The sequence below is a fragment of the Salvelinus sp. IW2-2015 genome, linkage group LG36 (genome assembly GCF_002910315.2).
Source record: "Salvelinus sp. IW2-2015 linkage group LG36, ASM291031v2, whole genome shotgun sequence".
Classification (NCBI taxonomy): Eukaryota; Metazoa; Chordata; class Actinopteri; order Salmoniformes; family Salmonidae; genus Salvelinus; species Salvelinus sp. IW2-2015.
The window spans coordinates 28,530,692-28,540,924 of NC_036875.1; the positions used below are offsets into that span (position 1 = coordinate 28,530,692).

The 10,233-nt window shown below is 44.6% G+C and overlaps 1 pseudogene; it reads right to left on the reverse strand.

The window, feature by feature from the left end:
* Positions 1-821: 821 nt before the first annotated feature.
* Positions 822-1,508, reverse strand: LOC139023781 (5-hydroxytryptamine receptor 2A pseudogene; annotated as a pseudogene).
* Between the last annotated feature and the right edge of the window lie 8,725 nt (positions 1,509-10,233).

Here is a 10,233-nt window from a genome sequence, read left to right on the forward strand (position 1 = left end):
AAGCATTGCAGACATACGGCGCTGCAGGACACAGCATGCAGACATACGGGCTCAGACAAAGCATGGCAGCACATAGGGGCTCAGGCACAGCAGCAGACATAACGCTCAGACACAGCATGCAGACATAGGGCTCAGACACAAGCATGCAGACATAGGGGCTCAGAACAGCATGCAGACATACGGGCTCAGACACAGCATGCAGATATACGGGCTCAGACACAGCATGCAGACATACGGGCTCAGACACAGACATGCAGACATACGGGCTCAGACCAAGCATGCAGACATACGGGCTCAGACACAGCATGCAGACATACGGGCTCAGACACAGCATGCAGACATACGGGCTCAGACAAGCATGCAGACATACGGCTCAGACAAAGCATGCAGACATACGGGCTCAGACACAGCATGCAACATACGGGTCAGACACAGCATGCAGACATACGGGCTCAGACACAGCATGCAGACATACGGGCTTCAGGCGCACAGATCGCAGCACAGCAACAGATGTGATGATCAATGTTTGACTGCCATTTTGACAAATTAAAACATTATCCATAAATCTGTGTCTGAGCCCGTATGTCTGCATGCTTTGTCTGAGCCCGTATGTCTGCATGCTGTGTCTGAGCCCGTATGTCTGCATGCTGTGTCTGAGCCCGTATGTCTGCATGCTGTGTCTGAGCCCGTATGTATGCATGCTTTGTCTGAGCCCGTATGTCTGCATGCTGTGTCTGAGCCTGTTTGTCTGCAAGCCAAAGACAGATATACATTGTTAATCAAACGATGGGACAATTACGTTTTTGAACTTGAGCTGGAACTCACTCACCATAGAGAATGGTGACCATGGAGACGGGCATGACCAGGATGCCCAGAAGCATGTCAGCGACGGCCAGCGACATCAGGAAATAGTTGGTGGCATTCTGGAGCTTCTTCTCCAGAGACACAGCCATGATAACCAGGATGTTACCCGTCACCGTAACGGCGATGACCGCCAGGATCAGCAACGCTGCCCAGTTCTTGTCCACTGCCATCATCCCCGTTGCACACAGCGATGATGCCAGGATCCTCCCTTCCTCACTGTAACCCCTGACGCCATGAGTCCAGTTGCCTGATGGAAAGTAATTCACATCGGCATCTTCATTCCTGTTACACCCGTTTGAAAAATTCCTGCCTCCATTTCCCAGAAGTCCCTCTGACCCGGGAAGCCAAGGTTCAKGGTTAAAGGGCGGAATAGTTACAGCTTTGACAGCAGATGAGATCAACTCCGATACGTTCCCGTGCAGGTTCATTATGTCAGTTCCCATACACCTCCAGCACTTTACTTACAACAACACACTTACTCCTACAGGTCTCTTACAAGAGAGGAGCAAAAGGGATGTGTCGGGTCCTTAAAAGTCTACACATGGTCTCCACCATCGTGCTCAGAGCAACGTGTCAAAAAACGCCACAGAACAATAGAGGTCTATGACTTTCGCTCTGTTGCAAGTATCCCAAACCAGAGAGCAATTACCCTAAGCTCTATTTCTCACATTCATTCCTTTTCTCAGGTCCACATTATCACCTGTTGATCAGAGGTTGAATCCATTTGGATTCAGGAAAGTAGAATCATTAGAATGTGCTCAACTCTAGCATGCCAGTTTGGTGAGAAAGGTATCCACGCTGTCAGATGGCACCGTTTGCTCGGTTAAATCCTTACGTCATCTTAGCGATGGAGAAGATTAGACATGAGATGTGCGTGTGTGTGTCAGATAATCCTCAGGTGTCTTTGCTGCTCCTGCTAGGGTTTACAGCTGTGTGTGAGTGCTATGGAAATGATTCAGAAGCATGATGAGTGACGACAGGTGTCACACACACTATCTCTCTCTTTCTCAGTCACACACACACACATTCACACACATATACGCACACACACACACACACACACACACACACACTTCCAGCCAGGTCCGTTCTCTGAGCTGGGAGGGAGACGAGTTTTGCCAGATGTGATGGATGGAAAATCCTAGTTTGGGAAAAACAGTCACCCTAAAAACATTCCTCTACTTTTCTTCCATTTTTTCTTTTTTTCTTCCTTATTCCTTTAGCCCTTTAATCCAGCCTCAACAGAGCCTACATTGTTTTCTTTCCTATTTGACAAGTGACAGGTTCTCCAGGTCCCCTGATTATTAGGAAGTTCCCACTTCAGCCGTCAGTTACTGAGCAGTATTCCACTGTGTGCTGTTTCTGCTTTCTCACAGGCACTCACATACGCTCTCCGTGCCTCACATTCTCACTCTCTCTCGCTCTCTCTCGCTCTCTCACACACTTTKTGTTCTGTTCCCCTCTCCATCCACCTTTCTCTCCCTCCCTGTTTCACACTCTCTCTCTCACTCCCTCTTTCACTGCCCCTCCCCTCCCCTCTTTCAATGCCCCTCCCCTCTTTCACTCAATTTGCGTGCTCTCTTTCTCTCTCTCCCCCTCTCTCTCTCGCTCTTGACACAGTCCAGTTCACTTTAGGTCTTCCATGTACACACAGTAGCATTAGAAGTTATGTGAGAGCTCATAAAAGTACTGCTTTGAATTGATAAATAAGCTGAATCCAGGGAGCATAGTGTGCATACAGGGGTCCTTCTGAGTGCTGTCTGAGCACAATAAACCCCCCTGCTGTACACACCGGAGGACCAGTCTGAGCACAATAAACCCCCCTGCTGTACACACCGGAGGACCAGTCTTGAGCACAATAACCCCCCTGCTGTACACACCGGAGGACCAGTCTGAGCACATAAAACCCCCCTGCTGTACACACCGGAGGACCAGTCTGAGCACAATAACCCCCCTGCTGTACACACCGGAGGACCAGTTGAGCACAATAAACCCCCCTGCTGTACACACGGCAGGACCCAGTTGAGCACAATAAACCCCCCTGCTGTACACACCGGAGGACCAGTCTGAGCACAATAAACCCCCCTGCTGTACACACCGGAGGACCAGTCTGAGCACAATAACCCCCCTGCTGTACACACCGGAGGACCAGTCTGAGCACAATAAACCCCCCTGCTGAACACACCGAAGGACCACCTCTTTCCCCCCACTCTGGGGGCTTTCACACACTTGCTTAAGCAGAAACATGTAGGAGGACATAAAGTACTAACACACAACTGGGWCCTGGACTTCCTGACGGGCCGCCCCCAGGTGATGAAGGTAGGAAACAACACCTCCACGTCGCTGATCCTCAACACTTGGGCCCCACAAGGGTGTGTTGCWCAGCTCCCTCCTGTACTCCCTGTTCACATATGACTGCGTGGCCACGCACGCCTCCAACTCAATCATCAAGTTTGCAGACTGACATAACAGTAGAAGGCCTGATTACCAACAATGACGAGACAGCCTACAGGGAGGAGGTGAGGGCCCTGGGAGTGTGGTGCTACGAAAATAACCTCTCACCCAACATCAACAAAACAAAGGGGCTGATTGTGGACTTCAGGAAAGAGCAGAGGGAGCACCCCCCTATCCACATCGACAGGACCGCAGAGGAGAAGGTGCAAAGCTTCAAGTTCCTCGGCGTACACATCACTGACAAACTGAAATGGTACACCCACACAGACAGTGTGGTGAAGAAGGCGCAACAGCGCCTCTTCAACCTCAGGAGGCTGAAGAAATTTAGCTTGGCACCTAAAACCCTGACTAACTTTTACAGATGCACAATTGAGAGCATCCTGTCGGGCTGTATCACCGCCTRGTACGGCAACTGCACCGCTCGCAACTGCAGGGCTCTCCAGAGGGTGGTGCAGTCTGCCCAACGCATCACCGGGGGCAAACTACCTGCCCTCCAAGACTGTCATCCAGAAGGTGAGGTCAGTACAGGTGCATCAATGCTGGGACCGAGACACTGAAAACCAGCTTCTATCTCAAGGACATGAGGCTGTTAAATAGCCATCACTAGCACATTAGAGGCTGCTGCCCTATATACAGTTGAAGTCAGAAGTTTACATACACTTAGGTTGGAGTCATTAAAACTCGTTCTTCAACCACTCCACAAATAGCTTGTTAACAAACTATAGTTTTGGCAAGTCGGTTAGGACATCTACTTTGTACACGATACAAGTCAATTTTCCAACAATTGTTTACAGACAGATTATTTAACTTATAATTCACTGTATCACAATTCCAGTGGGTCAGAAGTTTGCATCCACTAAGTTGACTGTGCCTTTAAACAGCTTTGAAAATTCCAGAAAATGATGTCATAGCTTTAGAAGCTTCTGATAGGCTAATTGACATAATTTGAGTCAATTGGAGGTGTACCTGTGGATGTATTTCAAGGCCTAACTTCAAACTCAGTGCCTCTTTGCATGACATCGTGGGAAAATCAAAAGAAATCAGCCAAGACCTTCCGAATTAAACGAAATGTAGACCTCCACAAGTCTGGTTCATCCTTTGAGCAATTTCCAAATGCCTGAAGGTACCACGTTCATCTGTACAAACAATAGTACGCAAGTATAAACACCATGGGACCACACAGCCATCATACCGCGCAGGAAGGAGACGCATTCTGTCTCCTAGAGATGAACGTACTTTGGTGTGAAAAGTGCAAATCAATCCCAGAAGAACAGCAAAGGACCTTGTGAAGATGCTGGAGGAAACAAGTACAAAATTATCTATATCCACAGTAAAACGAGTCCTATATCGACATAACCGTGAAGGCCGCTCAGCAAGGAAGAAGCCGCTGCTCCAAAACCGCCATAAAAAAAGCCAGACTACGGTTTGCAACTGCACATGGGGACAATGATTGTACTTTTTCGAGAAATGTCCTCTGGTCTGATTACGGGGTGCTTTGCTGCAGGAAGGACTGGTGCACTTCACAAAATAGATGGCATCATGAGGGAGGACAATTATGTGGATATATTAAAGCAACCACTCAAGACATCAGTCAGGAAGTTAAACTTGCGCAAATGGGTCTTCCAAATGGACAATGACCCCAGCATACTTCCAAAGTTGGGCAAAATGCTTAAGGACAACAAAGTCAAGGTATTGGAGTGGCCATCACAAAGCCCTGACCTCAATCCCACAGAAAATGTGTGGGCAGAACTGAAAAAGTGTGTGCGAGCAAGGAGGCCTACAAACCTGACTCAGTTACATCAGCCTTGTCAGGAGGAATGGGCCAATATTCAGCCAACTTATTGTGGGAAGCTTGTGGGAGGCTACCCGAAACGTTTGACCCAAGTTAAACAATTTTAAAGGCAATGCTACTCAAACCACTATGAGTGTATGTAAACTTCTGACCCACTGGGAATGTGATGAAAGAAAGAAAAGCTGAAATAAATCACTCTCTCTACTATTATTCTGACATTTCACATTCTTAAAATAAAGTGGTGATCCTAACTGACCTAAGACATGGCATTTTTACTAGGATTAAATGTCAGAAATTGTGAAAAACKGAGTTTAAATGTATTTAGCTAAGGAGTATGCAAACGTGCGACTTCAACTGTATCACTGGCCACTTTAATAATGGAACACTAGTAACTTTAATACTGTTTACATATTTTGCATTACTCATCTCATATGTATATACTGTATTCTATTCTCTTCTACTGTATCTTAGTCTGTGCCGCTCTGACGTTGCTCGTCCAAATATTTATATATTCTTAATTCCATTCTTTTACTTTAGATTTGTGTGTATTGTGTGTATTGCTATAAAATTGTTAGATATTACTTGTTAGATATTACTGCACTGTTGGAGCTAGAAACACAAGCATTTCGCTACACCCACAATAACATCTGCTGAACACGTGTATGTGACCAATAACATTTGATTTGATGTGACACATAAACACAAACATAACATATTTAGATACATACTCTAGCATACATACATGTATGCACGCATGCAGGCAGACAGGGACAAGGAACACAGACATTTCTCTGCAGCCAACCGCATGAGCTTGAGTCATGAAAGAGATAGTGGTAATGCCAGGATAAAATGGGATTAGGATGATAGAGATAAATGATTGAATGAGCCAAAAAAGGAAGAGAGAGAGAGAGAGAACAGATGTGTCTTTGGCTGACTGTACGTGTGTTGAACCTGAAAGCAAGCATTATACAGAATCTGTGTATCTAATGGGGGCATTATTTACGTAAGCCAGTGTGGGGTTGAAAGGTGTTTCTGTTTTGTATGTTAGTGTTTCATGTGTCTTAAGTAGATTCCTTCCCATTTTTACATTTGTCATTTATCCAGAGCGATGTACAGTTAGTGCATTCATCTTAAGATAGTGAGGTGATATGTCTTCTCCTGTCACTGTACTGGAGATTTATGATCTCCCTCATTAGTGGAGTAGTGAATAAATACAATGTTGTATCAACACATCAGAGCAGTGAAATGTGTTGTTTTACAGGGTCAGTCATAGTAGTACAGCACCCCTGGAACAAATTGGGGTTAAATGCCTTGCTCAAAGGTATATTGACTGATTTTCCCCTTGTCTGCTCAGGAATTTGAACCAGTAACCTTTCGGTTAATGGCCCAATACTCTAACCACTAGGCTACCTGCCACATAGTATTAGTAGGAGTCATGGTAGATACTATGAAGTTACAGCCAGCACCACATAACAGAGATGACTCGGCTAGTTTGTTTGCCCTTTCAATTAGCTATATGCTAATTCATGTAGCAGAGCGCTTTACTGTAGCGGTGTTGGCGTGAATTAACGCTGAAAAAAACCTGATATGAGCGGAGGCTGCTGCCTGACAAAGATACTGTAGCTGCCTACATTTACACACACACGCCAGACAACACACACAGGCACACACGGACATACATGAACATACACATCCCCACACACACAAACACATACTGTAGTGGTAAAACGTTGCAGACAGACACATTCACTATATTACCACTTTGACAGTCAGACACACACTCAAAGCACTGTTAACATAACAAGACTATTGAATGCTTCTGCAGGGAAAGCATAAATCATACAATTCATACACAGCTGCTGGTCATTGCCAACAGAAGTCTATCATAACAGAAGTCTATCATAACAGAAGTCTATCATAACAGAAGTCTATCATAACATTGCAATGTCAGCTACAGTGCACTACGGAATCAACTAGAAGGAATATTGAAACCGTAAGCCACAAATTCCATTGATAGAGGTGACAGCTGAGAGTGTCCCAACCAAACGTATCCTATAGCTTGGCCCTGCTACCGCTGAGCTGGGTCACTTGCTGTGATTCCTATCGTACCAGTCCGCTCCTCTTACTGCTCTCTCACTCCTCTTTCGCTGCTCTCTCACTCTTCTCTCACTGCTCTCTCATTCCTCCTTCACTCCTCCTGGCCAAATCATTTATCCCAGACAAGGGAGGTCCATTCATTTATGACCGAAGCGCTTAATAAAAGTGCCAATAAAATCAAGCATTCGTGGAGATTTACTGTGATCGAGTGAAATAATGGAATCCTTTTTTATGATCCACCCAAAAATTATTCTAATTGGAATTTATTATTTTTCCTCCCTCTGCCATTTTTATAAGCGCTCTATATTCTAAATTGTATTATCTAAAGTCCAAGTGGGCCGGGCTTAGTGACTTCCTCATGTCGTAAGCCACATGAATTTGATTGGCATCTAGATATCAGATATTGGATTGGGCAGCGAAATGAGATCCAGCTCACTGTTTGATTGAATTACATGTTAGACAGATGAAATAAACAAAGCAATTAACAAATGGAAATACAAATTAAATACATTTTCACCACCAATTATCAGACTCTTGTGCTWCTCTAGGGCTCTTAAAATGGAGACTGAATAATGTGTCTGAGAGTATTTAAAACAGCACAAGGAAATGTAACTTTTAAACAAATGAGTCAGGCTACTCTGTAGTCGTGTTTAATGTACATTTTCATATAGTTTCGAAGATATTTGTAATAGCTACAATTTAAATTATCTCACAGGTTGTGAACGTATACTGTATGTCTTCAGAATGGTGCAAATGTCTCTTTTGGCACCTAGCTAATGAATACTAAGGTGGTAAAACAGCAGATGGGACAAAGGAGAATATGTGAGGCCAAGCTTAATTTTTCACACTGGCCAGACAGGCTATGCTCTCACTTGCTGTTCGGCAAAGGTCACACACACACACACACACACACACACACACACACACACACACACACACACACACACACACACACACACACACACACACACACACACACACACAAATAAATACAAATAGTCTAACAATCAGGAAATTATGCAAATATCATTTTTTTTTTTTCTTTCGATATTCTAAATGTGTTTTTATTAACCTTCATCTGGCCTTTTAGAGAGAGGAAGTCATCCAACCCCACTTCCAATTGTCATATTAATGGCAGAGGGCTTGATGGAGAGTTCCACGTTTACCATCACACCTTACCTCACTGTCTATCCTACATCAGTGTCATTTCAGATTATATGGAAGATTAACTATAGTAAACTACTATCTGTACTGTATTTTACTGTAAGTCTGGACACAAGGATGTTGCTCAAGGTACTGTAATCAATATGCATTCCCCCATGTGTTACAGGTCATGATGACAGCCCCATGTCAGACATAACAGGTGTTCTGTTCTTGGGCTCATCTTTCAGGAGGCAGGTCAGGTGGCTCAGAAATATTGGTCAGTAAGGACAGTGATTTTCCCCTTTTTTGCCTACTGAAGCCTACCTCAGATAAAACAAATGTTGAGTGGATGACAGAGAGAACAGAGATTGGCTCAATAGACCATAATATTCATGTTGCTGACTGTAGTCCTAAACAATGTCCTCCATCAACACTCCCCTCCCTTCTCCACAACACTTCATCTTGATAAACAACCTGTCCTCGCTGTTCACAAAGACAGATACAGTCATCCCTCCCTCCCTCCCTCAACCCTTCCTCTCTCGTTTTATCTGCTTACACCATTAATAATGTGCGGATATACAGAAGTGATCGATAGCTATGAGAGGAAAAGGAAATAAACTGATGTCAAAAGTCAAAGGTCACCCAGTTAAAAGACTTATGTAGATAAATCATGTTGTTCTCAATCAACAGTTACTGACTGTGCTATGATATAATTCAATGAGATGAGAATGGAGGAAAGCAAACAGATGTTAAACCCCTGTAAAGGTCAAAGGTCACTGTGATCCATCACATCCCATTGGAAGGCTGACTGATCTATATCTCACAAGAGTTATAGATGGACATTGTAAACCAACAGTAACTGACTGGTTATCTAGATGTCACTGATCTAAGATACTATGCTACAGAGTGGCATTTCCATCCATATCGACATGGCCACAGCGGAGAGGGTGAAAAGCGTGCACATCACTGACAACATGAAATGGTCCATCCACTCAAACAGACAGTGAGGTGAAGAAGGCTAAAGAGTTTCCTACGGACGTGAAGCTTGGCATTCAGGCCAAAGATTTCAATCTTGGTTTCATCAGACCAGASAATATTGTTTCTCATGGTCCGAGTGTCCTTTAGGAGGCTTTTTGGCAATCTCCACGCAGGCTGTCATGTGCCTTTTACTGAGGAGTGGCTTCCGTCTGGCCACTCTACCATAAAGCCCTGATTTGGTGGAGTGCTGCATAGATGGTTATCCTTCTGGAAGMTTCTCCCATATCCAAAGAGGAAATCTGGAGCTCTGTCAGAGTGACCATCGGGTTCTTGGTCACCCCCCTGACCAAGGCCCTTCTCCACCGATTGCTCATTTCGGCCGGGCGACTAGCTCTAGGAAGAGTCTTGGTGGTTCCAAACTTCTACCATTTAAGAATGATGGAGGTCACTGCATTCTTGGGGACCTTCAATGCTGCAGAAATGTTTTGGTACCCTTCCGCAGATCTGTGCCTCGACACAATCCTGTCTCGGAGATCTACGGAGAATTCCTTCGACCTCATGGCTTGGTTTTTGTTTCATCTTATACAGACAGGTGTGTGCCTTTCCAAATCATGTCCAATCAATTGAATTTACCACAGGTGGACAACAATCAAGTTGTAAAGACATCTCAAGGATTATTAATGGAAACAGGATGCACCTGAGCTCAATTTCGAGTCTCATAGTAAAAGTTCTGAATACTTATGTAAATAAGAATGGTAGAAACTCCCCAAATACAGGTGTGCCAAGCTTGTAGCGTCAACCCAAGAAGACTCGAGGCTATAACCCGCTGCCAAAGGTGCTTCAACAAARTCCTGACTAAAGGGTCTGAATACTTATGTAAATGTGATATTTCAGTTTTAAATGTT